This window comes from Gopherus flavomarginatus, chromosome 3 (assembly GCF_025201925.1).
Source record: "Gopherus flavomarginatus isolate rGopFla2 chromosome 3, rGopFla2.mat.asm, whole genome shotgun sequence".
NCBI lineage: Eukaryota > Metazoa > Chordata > Testudines > Testudinidae > Gopherus > Gopherus flavomarginatus.
Genome location: NC_066619.1, coordinates 266666989 through 266678976, shown reverse-complemented (window position 1 = coordinate 266678976; position 11988 = coordinate 266666989). Strand labels below are relative to the sequence as shown.

The window sequence follows — 11988 nt, the reverse complement described above, 5'->3', positions numbered from 1 at the left end:
AGTTCCATCCAGTCCATGGAAAGCATGAAGAATGAGTCTGAATGGATCACCTATTGCTCCTGTATGATGGGAATTTACAGGCAAGTCACTCCTTCACCCTACCCCCAAATCATAATTGTTTCAGTAAGGACAATCAGAGATGTGAGCAGGGCTGGGATCCAGGAACCCTTGAGTACTAATCCTTGCTCCAATACTTATTCTATGACCTTGGGCAAATAACTTAACCTCTCCGTCTGTTGCCCTGTCTGTAAAATGGGTATGATAATACCTTCCAAGCATACAGTGAGGCTTCATTTAGGTAATGTTTGAAAAGTTCTGTGAAAATGTAAAGTGATATCTAAATATTTAACATTATTACTAAGGCTTGTAAAACAATATTACTGCCTGAAACATCATTGTCTTTGCTTAGAAATAGAAATTTTCTGGCTTGACACATAAAATATATTTTCTATATTCAGGTCTATTTTTTTTTATCCTGAATGTAACTAATTTAAAAGTTTTATAACATAATTGCAGTGCTTGTAAAACACAATTTTGCATCCAGTCTGCTGTGGGGAGGCTTTTTTTTCTTTTTTCTTTTTTTTTTTAAACTATATTTCTTACGTCATTGTCTGACAGGCTCTATCTGTATTAGAGGTGTTTTTCAAACAATTTCCCACTGTTGCTTATGCCAGTTCAGTGCTACCAGTATTAGCAGCTTTGAAAGCCATAATGTAGACAGGCCTCCAGCTGACACTGATGTTATAAGCACTGCCACTTAGCCCGCTCAGAATGGATCTAACCTGTAGTTCTTGGCCTGTCCGCATGATGGCTCTTAGTATTGCTAACACCAATTATGGTGAATTCTTGAAACATTTCCCAAGTGCAGATGGGAGTTATGAACAGGGGAGTCCAAACAATAAGGGTACGGAATTGTTCAGGCCTTCATTACTCCCTAGATCCAAATGGGGTTAAATGTGGATGTTCCAAGCCTGTACCCACACTAGCAGTGTTCATTAGTGACAGTCAGGGCTGGATTAACACAGGGATATTAAGGACTGCAGCCTGTGCCCTTGGATTTTGAGGACACCCCAAAAATATGGATCATTTACTTCATTGTTCTTCAACTGGCAGCCTGCAGGCCAGCTCTGACTTGCGAGGGGCTTCTGTTTGGCCTCCTGGTGGGTATCTGCTCCCCGTTCATGCCTCCTGGGAAGCAGCAGCCAATCACAGCTGCTCCGCAAGCAGCTAAGATCAATCCCCCTTTCCTCAGGAGCTTAGTCTCTATTCGCATAAGAAGGGAGGTGCAGAGAAGCCATCCCTGCTCACAGGAGAGGAAGACGAAACAGAAAGAGCCCTGCATCTCCACACCCTCTTCCCTTCTCCTTTCCAGCGAGCAGGAATGGCTTCTCCCCACTTCCTCCCTCCCTGTAATGCCCAACCTTGGAGAAGCGGGGTTGAAGAACCCCTGGAGCTGCCCCCCACTTGGAAGGTGAGGGACATGCTGCAGCCCAATAGAGAGCAAAGTCCTTTGGTCCTAGTGTTTGCCTTTTGGTCCACAAAGATTAGACATTGCCTTTCTGGCCTTCTAGAAAATGTAGTTGAATACCACTGCTATAGGTTATTAGCTAATTAAAGACATACCCTCACTGTGTGTATAACTACCAGTTATGTGCCTAAATAAAAATAGTTTTATGCCTTGTAACTAGGGCTGTCTTTATTCACAGTTAACTCAGTTAACAAGCAATTAACTCAAACAAATTTAAGAAAATAATCACAATTAATTGCAATTTTAATCACATTGTTAAATAGAATACCAGTTGAAATTTTTTCTACCTTTTTAAGTATATTGATTGCAATTACAACACAGAGTACAAAGTGTACGGTGCTCACTTTCTATGATTTTTAATTACAAATATTTGCACTGTAAAAAGATAAAAGAAATAATTCACTTCATCCAAGTGCAATCTCTTGGTGGTGAAAGTACAACTTACAAATGTATATTTTTTTTTGTTACACATCTCTTGGCCTGTGCCGCTTCCAGCAGCCCCTATTGGCCTGGAGCAGCGAACCGTGGCCAGTGGCAGCCGTGATCGGCCAAACCTACGGATGCAGCAGGTAAAGAAACTGGCCCGGCCTGCCAAGGGCTTTCCCTGAACAAGCGGTGGCCTGACTTTGAGAAGCACTGGTCTACACGACAGCGCTACATCGGCGCAGTTTCACCTGTGCAGCTTTGCTGCTGTAGCACGTTTGGTGAATACGCGCTGTGCTGATGGTGGAGTAATTGTGCTGACAGGAGAGCCCTCTATCTCTGTGAGAGGCGGAAGCTATGTCAGTGGAAGAGCGTCTCCCACCAACATAATGCCGGTGTGGACGGCGCTTAGGTCACTGTGAGTTGCATCGCTCAAGGAGGTGTCTTTTTCACACTGCTGAGCGATATAAGTTGCATCGACTTAAGCGGTAGCGTAAGCCAGCACTCAAGATAGCAACAGCACTCAACCCAAGGTTTAAGAATCTGAAGTGCCTTCCAAAAACTGAGAGGGACTAGATGTGGAACATGCTGTCAGAAGTCTTAAAAGAGCAACACTCTGATGCAGAAACTATAGAACCCAAACTACCAAAAAAGAGAATCAACCTTGTGCTGGTGGCATCTGACTCAGATGATGAAAATGAAGGTGCATCAGCCCGCACTGCTTTGGATTGTTATCAACCAGAACCCACCAGCATGGAAGCATGTCCTCTGGAATTGTGGTCAAAGTATGAAGGGGCATATGAATATTTAGCATATCTTGCAACACCAGCTACCACAATGCCATGCAAATACCAGTTCTCACTTTCAGGTGACATTGTAAATAAAAAGTGGGCAGCATTATCTCCTGTAAATGTAAATGAACTTGTTTGTCTTAACCTTTGGCTGAACAAGTAGGATTCAGTGGACTTGTAGGCTCTAAAGTTTTACATTGTTTGTTTGAGTGCAATTATGTGTTTTTAAAAAAAAAAATTTCTACATTTGTAACTTGCACTTTCACAGTAGAAATCATACTACAGTACTTGAATGAGGTGAATTGAAAATTCCATTTTTTTATCTTTTTTAGGGTGCAAATTTTTATAACAAAAAATATAAAGTGAACGCTGTACCATTTTGTATTCTATTGTAATTGGAAATCAATATATTTGAAAATATCCAAAAATATTTAAATGTATTCTATTATTATTTAACAGTGCGATTAAAACTGCGATTAAATCATAATTAACTTTTTTTAATTGTTTGACAGCCCTTATTGTAACTCTTTCAGCTTTACAATTGGTATCTCACAATTAAAATCTGGAACTGAAATAATCAAGGTCATTTAACAATAAAATAGTTAACATCAGGCATGCATGTTGGTAAAATAGTAAAGAGAAGGAACTAACTGTGCAAAACTGTAATAACTCATCAAACTTAATCCAGCCCCGTCGAACAACATAATGGAGAAAGCAGTAGGCTAGTCTAATTTTTTTATAACCCATTCAGAAGGGTGTCTTCAATACAGCCTCTTTTGCTGATACCACCAGCGGTAAACATTTTGGATCTTAAATTTGCTGGTGTAAATGAGACTTAACACAGTGAGGACCCAAATCTCAATGTAACCCATTTGGATGACTCTCTAATTATAACACCGATCCCTTGTTGTGGTCATTGTTGAAGTTAGCATTATTTGCTCTGATCTGGATAGTAGCTGTATAAAAAGGCTTCAGTATATCACTATCAGTATTTCAGTGAAGCAAAGACAACCCCTTTTGCATCTTATTAGGTCTTTATTCATTTTAAAGTGGGCTCCTTCATATTATAATACACAAACCCTTAAATATTACAGGTATAACTTTTATTGTGCTAGTCTTTTACAATTTCAAACATCTCTCAGTACTAATTAAGTTGTGCAATTTGTAATTATAGGAACCAGACACATACAATGAATGTATCACACTGTAGTATGCACATAAAGGATGTCTGAACAGGGTGAGGCAGCATGGAGAGTACAGTACAGCTTTTTTGACTGCCTTATTTTGCATTTACACCTTCAGAAAAATCAGTTTAAAGATTGTCAGTTGATAGGTCTCGTGCTTTAAAGGGAAACATTCCATATTAAAAACTGTATTATGAGTAAGTGCTAATTATCTGAACCCCAGTTAGGATTATCTGAGATTCAGGAATGTCCCTCCCTCCTACAAAAAAATCCAATTTTCTTTTCTAAAATATCAATTTTCCAAATTTGACACATGTCCAGAGCTGTCAGAATAGATGGCTTGTATTTGTTACCTTTTATCTTAATTCCTTATGTCTTAACACATGAGACTACAAATGTTAAGTAAATTGATGTCACTATGCTGTGTATTACTTTGGGCATGTCAGTCTTTTTTGGTGATGAAACTAGACTGGTCAGTTATAACCTCTTCAATCATTCTCACTTTGGTCTTGTCCACACTTGGCAATAGCCAGTCACATGTCAGAGATGAGTTATCTGCAGAGATGCACAGGCCCTTAATGTGTGGACGAGGGCATGCAGTATCTTATACCAATTGAATTAGTCCCATTTATTTCAGGAACGTTGCTGAATTAAGATTATTCTAAAGTGTGGACGTGTCTCCTTTTCTATGGACTGCCACAGGTTCTGTTTGTAGTAGGTGGCGATGGTTATGCATGTTTCTGTGCTGATTCCTGTGGTGTCTGGATGCCATTGCATAAACTTGAAAAAACTTCAGTTCCTTCTAGGAAAAGGAATAAAACTCTTCTCCCCACCGGCTAAAGCCATTTATTTCACAAGTTTCGCATTTCAGTAGTTTTTTTCCTAATACATACAGCTAGACCTATTTCACAACAACTTTCTAGGAGAAGGCAGATAAGCCAGTCCTTGTACCACACTTTAAGGGTGACATGACTCAGGCTCAGTCTATCCTCATCTGACAAATTCCATAGGTAAGAGCCTCATTAGTCTGTTTCCCTGTCAAATGCTGCTGCTGCGGTGGTGTTTAGTTTCAGAGGTGATCTGATAGGCCCTAGCACATTTAGGGTATGTCTACACTGCAGTGTAAGCCCAGGCTTTGAACACGGGCTCAAGCCTTGCCCTGGCCTCCATCTGTATACAAATCATCCTAAGGACCACATGGGGGTGGAAGGTCTGAGGCTAAGTCAAGCTGGAACCCAAGGTTCAAACCCTATTGTTTTGCAGTGTATACAGCCCCACTGGACTCATGCTCTGGGAGTCCCCCAAAAATATCCCACAGCCCATGGGCTGACTTTATTTGTCCTCCGGACAGTCAAGTTTTCCCACACTGCATCGCGAACTAAGGACTAGAGCGGCCACATTTTGAGATGGTACTAGGAAGCTGGGATATGGGTGGTTGAACTTGAGCCTGCATAATGCAGTGTAGATGGTGAAGCCCCAAGTTGGGATCCAGGGTTCAATAATTCATAACTTGGCGGTTACAATTGAGCACAGATGCTCAAGCCCTAGGTTAACAAACCCAGGGTCAGCTAACTCAAGTTCTACTAACCCTGGGTTTACATAACATTACCTTAGGCTATGTTTACCCTGCAATTAGACCCCTGCAGCTGCTTTCTGCCAGCTGACTTGGTCTCCTGGACCTTGAAGGGTCTGTTTAATTGTGGTGTAGCTGTGGGACCCTCCCACCTCACAAGGTCCTAGAGCTGTGGTTTTTAACCTGGGGTACATGCACCCCCTGGGGGTGCAAGATGCCCTTTCTGGAGGTGCGAGGCATGCCAGATTTTTTTTAGAAAGCAAATCATCAAACACAAATTAAGCACAGGCACGTAAGTACAGCTATTTTGTTTCATCAAACCTATGTATTTATTAACATTATACATTTTTAATGATTACTGTATTAAATATTAACTGCGAAATTAAAAGAAATATATAATTCTCTCTTTCATTCTATAGTTATGATATATTTAGGTTTAAAGAACTGACCGACTTCAATGATTTTTGATAAGGGGTGTGAGAACATATTTTTGGGAACCAAAGTGGTGCAGGCTGCACTAAAGGTTAAGAACCACTGTCCTAAAGCATTTTTTGCCAATTTAAATGAACAATGTCAACTTTCATTTTTCTTAAACTGAATAACTCTTTAAAAATATGGCGTTGTGATAGAGCCCCTTTAACAGGATTGTTTGGGGCTTGTTTTCTTTAAACCTTCTAAAAAAAGGTGTGGTTTGTTCTGTCTGGTTTTTTGTTTTGTTGTCTTTTCCCTGTGTATTCTACTGTGTTTTAAAACTTTTTGCAGGGACCTAAGAATAACATCAACCCTGTCAGAGTTTTCTCCATCCTCCACTTCCCTCTCGTTGCTCTGTACAGACCTGCCTATGCCTCTTCATATTTAATTTCAGCTTTGCTGCTGCTGTTACCAATAAACATCTTCTTGTAGAGTGTGCATGTGACCTTCCTGCAGTCCTGTGCCTGAGAGATGGCCTCATGTTTGGGCACAAGCTAGGAAACAGCTAGCATAAATGAAGTGGTGACACAGAATCTACCCAAATTGCTGATAAATGCATCAAGTAAACAAACTGGTAAAAAATTTAAGACAAAATACACCTTTTCTGTAATCAAATTCCATTGTAATAATTTTATAGGGTTACTAGTGGCAGTAGTAGATACAACATACGTGGGGAAACATAACTTACAGGTTGGCAATCTCCCATTTTAATCAGTGCTATTTAGAGGAGGCAAATACCTTGACTCGCTGCTCTAAAGATCACTGATTTTCCTGGCTGGTTCCAGTGACTTCTTTTAATTTAATAAAAATTTTATTTGTCGGGTTTGTGGATTTAAAAAAAAAAAGTTTAATTTAGGGCCTCTGCTACTTGGCACTTCCCCTTTCAACAAGATAGATAGATAGAATTTCAAAGTAGAGCTCATGGCCAAACGAATGCATGACAACGTTGTCTAACCAGTAGGCTATAAATGCAGTAAACACTCTGCAGCTTTTACCCTTCTATTTGAATCTTTATTCTGTTTCCTCAGGTACTACAGAGGTGCGTGTGAGATACAAAATCTGCACAGATGGATGGATCTATCATTGCAGGCTACTAGGCAATGTTTCCTTGGAGCTGCCAAAAGACTGTAGGCAACTAGTGATAAGAGCTGAAGTTTGCATCAGCTTGTGTTTTCCTAACCAGCTTCAGTCTCTGTTCTGCTTCCATTAGAAGCATCCAGAGCAAAATTGTTGTATATTTTAAGGCTTACTGTAAATATAAATAACAAGCTAATTCATTGCTTTGAGTTAGTGGCAGAGACAGATGAAGAATTAGTCCTAAGTACAGCAGTTTTATTTGCAGCCCTGTTTTCATCAACTTGATAATGTATTTTCCTGCTTGCTTGCTTTGCCTCCTTCTCCAGCCCCTACCAGCTGAAAGATCAAGCTTGTGCCAAACCTTCTCTGAGGATGGTCTTTAAATTCTTAAGTCCCCTTTTCTTCCACCCTTGGAATCCTACCTGCCCCAATGGCTTACACCCTGTGATTTACTGGCCCGTGTAATGTGATGCATGCTCAAGGAGTGGCGTCAACTAGGAAATCCAAAACTGCCATTGAATTCCATAGGGACAGGATTTCACCTCTAGTTTCTGCTCACCACATCTAACGAAATCTAACCTTCATTTCTAGTACCATCCATACATGTGGCTTCCCACCTATAGGAAATGGGAAGTTGCAGGCATATGCAATGCTATACATTTTTCCCCTCCCAGCCAATGCATTGAACAATAAATAAAAAATTCACACTAGTGCAGCTGCTACCTTATCTACAGCTTATATCTGTAGTTGCCCAAGATAAATATATTCTCTGAGTCAGGTAGGTCACCCAACCAGTTTACACTGGCTTGATTCTTGGAAGACGTGGGTTCTGTTCTGCACCTCAGTCCTGACTTACTAGCTCTCTTGATTTCTGTTAAGCAGAAGGACTGCCAGCTCAAACCAAAGGTGTAATTTGTGTTTTGGTGTGTGCAAACAGCAAGGATGAGGCTGTTCAAGTTCATTTTCAAGTGCGACCAAACAAATTTAAATCCAGGACTTCAGTGTTGAGGCTACTGTGTCATAATCCACTAAAACACATCAATGGTCTGAAATCTGCCGCTGTTTTAATAGAACTTGTTTTGCAGGCCACCTCTTCGGGCTCTTCTATTGAAGCCCTCTGACATTCTGGGCATAACCTCATGAGAATGTCCTTGCTTACCTCCCTGTAATCTGAGATGGTGCCTTCAGTCCTGAGTATGAGGGGTAGGATTCTAAAACTAACAATCTCCCAAACATGTTTCACTGCCAGAACCTATTTGATTGGAAGCTGCTCACTGTTAATTGGGAATGTGTCAGAAGTATCTTTCACCCCAGGCCCTTCATTTCCAGAAGAAATAGCAAGAGCAAGGTCTGTCAGTGCCAGATATTTTGGTCTTCAAACAGCTCCACCTGCACTCTCAATCCTCATGTCTTTGCAAGGGGTGCGTGTACGTAAACAAAATGTGTAGCTAGGACTACGGCGTAAGAATCAAATTAATATCTTCATCATATTAGAATGCATCCGTAAGGAAATTCTTGTTAATTTTATTCACTGAAAGAATCTTCTAGTGAAGTGACTTTCAACCTTTCTATATTGGAACCCTATGTTACATCAGAAAAAATATATGGATATTCCCTCTTCCTCCTCCCTTTCTCAATCTAGCCATAAAGAAAAGGAGGGTGATCAGATCCCTTGAAATATGTTTGAGACCCACCCTCCCAGAGCTATGATCCATCAGATATGGTATTTGCACTATGCTCCTGGCCCTAGTGTCTGACTGCCTTACAATTTCTAAAACCGAAATGCACATAGTGTCTCTTCTCTGCAGTTCTAGGAAGAGAAAGTTTCAGAATTATTTTTGGAAAGCCAATTCAAAGAAGTAATTAATCTTTTTTAGTACTCTTGCACAATGGTGTGACTGTATTGTGTAAAACATGGATGTTATTTTGTTGGCTGCTGTGAAGTTAAAGATTCAGTGTGTTCTTTTTCCCCCCATATCACTTAAAACGAGTATTTAGTTAATTTAGTGATTTATATTTTACTGGAAGTTGAGAAGAGGAACGGTTTGAACATCACATCCTGAAGCATCCTGTCATCTGTGATTGTTCTTTATTATACGCTTCATAGGTGAGGGGCTGTCTTTATTACTTGCATAAGTCTGAATGTATTGGCTGCCCTTAAGCATATTTTCAGTTTGACCATGTGTATGGTATTCTGGGGTTCTCTCTTTAATCAAAGCTGTCTCCCCCTTTCTCCAGGAGGTGCAAAATTAAGTCAAGGCTTTAAACTGTAATTCCATGAAGAGACAACTGTTGAGTGACTGCATCTAGTATAAAGTGTGGCTACTATGGTGATGAGGCTATGAAATACCTCCATGGATGAGTGGCCTATAGATGAGAACCATGAAGCAAATAAAGAGGTATATGGCATTCTCACACTAGACAAGGAAAGGGGGAATTGTTTAATAGTAAGCCCACTGCTCTTTGAGCTCAGTATGTTATCCTGCTCCCGAAAGTCCCAATATACCATCTTTGAGCCTCTCTGGGCTGTTTACTCCTTTGTAAAATGGTGGCAATAAGGGGTGCTAAGAATAATTGGTGGTTAAGTGCTTTGAGCTCCTCTCATATATTTGCATTGGAGATTTTTTTGATACTTAGGTGGTTCCAAATGTTGTGGAATCCTGTGTGTTAAGCTGAAGCTGAGGAAGTAATGATTGATTACCAGCTCTTCATGAGTCTGAGTTGTCCTTCACCTTTAACAGATCTGCAGGACGAAAGATTAAAGCGAAGCAGAACTACTGACTGACTGCTCTAAGCAAGTATACTCTTACCTCATAAAAACTGTTGTTCTTTCCAAGTGTTGCTCAAGTTCAGTTCATTTGAAGAACCACAGGTTGGAGTCATAGTGATTGCGCATTGGGGTGTTTTGTTCTTTTGTTTGTTTTTTGTAAATCCATTATTACTCCAGAAAATTGTGCCATGTTAATCCATGTTAATAACTGAGCAATCCAAACCGGTCATAGATGAGCCATCACAAGTGTAGACATGTTAGTGTGTTGTCCTAAGTGTTCTGATATGTTTCATTTTTGATTGGATTAGTCTTGCTGTTGTGATTCTGATTCATGATCAATTTTGATATGTTTAGAGGCAAACAAGTGTATTAAAATAAGTTTCTGTTTCAGACATTAAAAGTCCCGTCAGCGGTGCTGCCCAGCTAAGGCAGGCTAGTGCCTACCTGCCCCGACACCACAATGTGCCCTGGAAGCAGCCAGCAGCAGGTCCAGCTTCTAGGCAGGGAGGCTATGGGGCTCCGCACGCTGCCCCTGCCCCAAGCACCAGGTCCACATGCTCATTGACCGGTTTCCTGCTGGCAAGAGCCGCACAGAGCCGGACCTGCTGCTGGCCACTTCCGGGGCGCAGTGCAGTCCATGGTGCCAGGACAGGCGGGAAGCTTGCCATAGCACCCCTGCTGTGCTGCTGACTGGGAGACACTGGAGGTAAGTCCCCTGCCCCAGCCATGAGCCCACATCAAACCCAGAGCCCCTCCTCCACACAAAACCCCTCATCCCCAGCCCCACCCCAGAGCCTGCACCCCCAGGCCAGAGCCCCCTTCCACACCCTGAACACCTCATTCCCAGCCCCAACCCACAGCCTGCACCCCAATCTTCTGCCCCAGCCCTGAGCCCTTCTACTTCTGAAACCCCTCATCCCCAGCTCCGTTGGGTCGCGGGCATCAACAGTTTTCTTCAACTGGGTCCCCAGAAAAAAGGTTTGAAAACCACTGCTCTGGGCACTACCACAAGATATATCAATAGGCAGCCCACAACATGGGAGCTCAGTGATGTGCTTAACTTATTCAATAGGAGTGTGATGAGTTTTCCTCTTAAAGACGCCTCAGTATCTTTGAATTTCGCATCTGTCTTATTAGCTTTTGATAGTCTAAAATTACTAGAAATTTACAGAGGGGAAAATCTTCAATGAAGATGTACAGAGTCTTTCAGTGGAGAGTGTGATGTTCTTTCCAACTGGGCACAGGGGTTGCAAATCAAACTTCTGTGTTTGTAACTTGGAAATGGAGAATAGACTTCCCAGATGAAGACATCAGTTTATGCGCAGCCTCTCACATCTGCTTGTTGCAAACACGTTGTTGTTATTTTGTTGTTGCTGCTTAAATGAGTTTCAAATGCCTTGAGAACTGGGTAGTTCTGAAAGATAGGATGCTTGTGGATGTTCGTTCTACTGCAGCTTCCCTGAGGTGAAGGAAAATTGGGAGAGGCTGCAAGGTCTGGAGCAAACATCTCTAACAGCTTTGCCATAAATGGAAGAAAATAGCTCATTCTTTTCTTTTTAAGCCTGCTTCATGTCATGTGAAACTCTGCCTTTGCTGTTTGTCCTAGTTCTGTGTGTGGCTGCTGCTTTTGGACACAACGCGTCTCTTGCACAACACTTCATGTTTCTATATGCCTTGCAGTGTGCGAGTGTTAGAGATGGCTGGGCTTGAAAGAAACCTCAGATCAACACATCCCTGCAGTCTAGACCATAGTTTTCAATCTGCCAAAGCCCCACCACACACACATTCATGCAGGAAACTTAAAATACAAAACTAAGTGACTCTTCAACTGAAAAGTTTCTACACAGGAGTTTGCCCTAACTTAACTAACCGGTTTAATTAAACTGCTGAATGTTTTGTGTAGTCAAGACCTGGGGATGCCCTACTGCCTATTCCTTCCCACTTGCACCAAAAGGATGTGAGTGATAACCCCAGTTAGTGAGCTACCATATGGGGAAGAGAGGCAGCCTTGCATCAGCTGGGACCTAAATATTTAGCATACATTCTACAGACTGTTTATCTTGCTGTGATTCTACTTAATTGCTCAATTCCTTGTTAAAAAAAAAAAAAAAAAAAAAAAAGTTGGGCAATCCTTATGCATACTCCAGATTTGTTTTCAAAACTAGCTCTTT

At 41.3% G+C, this 11988-nt stretch overlaps 1 long non-coding RNA gene across 1 annotated transcript; it reads left to right on the top strand.

The window, feature by feature from the left end:
- The first annotated feature begins 5499 nt into the window (after nucleotides 1-5499).
- On the top strand, nucleotides 5500-10411 carry LOC127048389 (uncharacterized). Its single transcript, XR_007773635.1, has 5 exons — nucleotides 5500-5791; nucleotides 6403-6544; nucleotides 6999-7097; nucleotides 9286-9446; nucleotides 9685-10411. It is a non-coding gene; the product is annotated as an uncharacterized LOC127048389 (long non-coding RNA).
- The last annotated feature ends 1577 nt before the right edge of the window (nucleotides 10412-11988 follow it).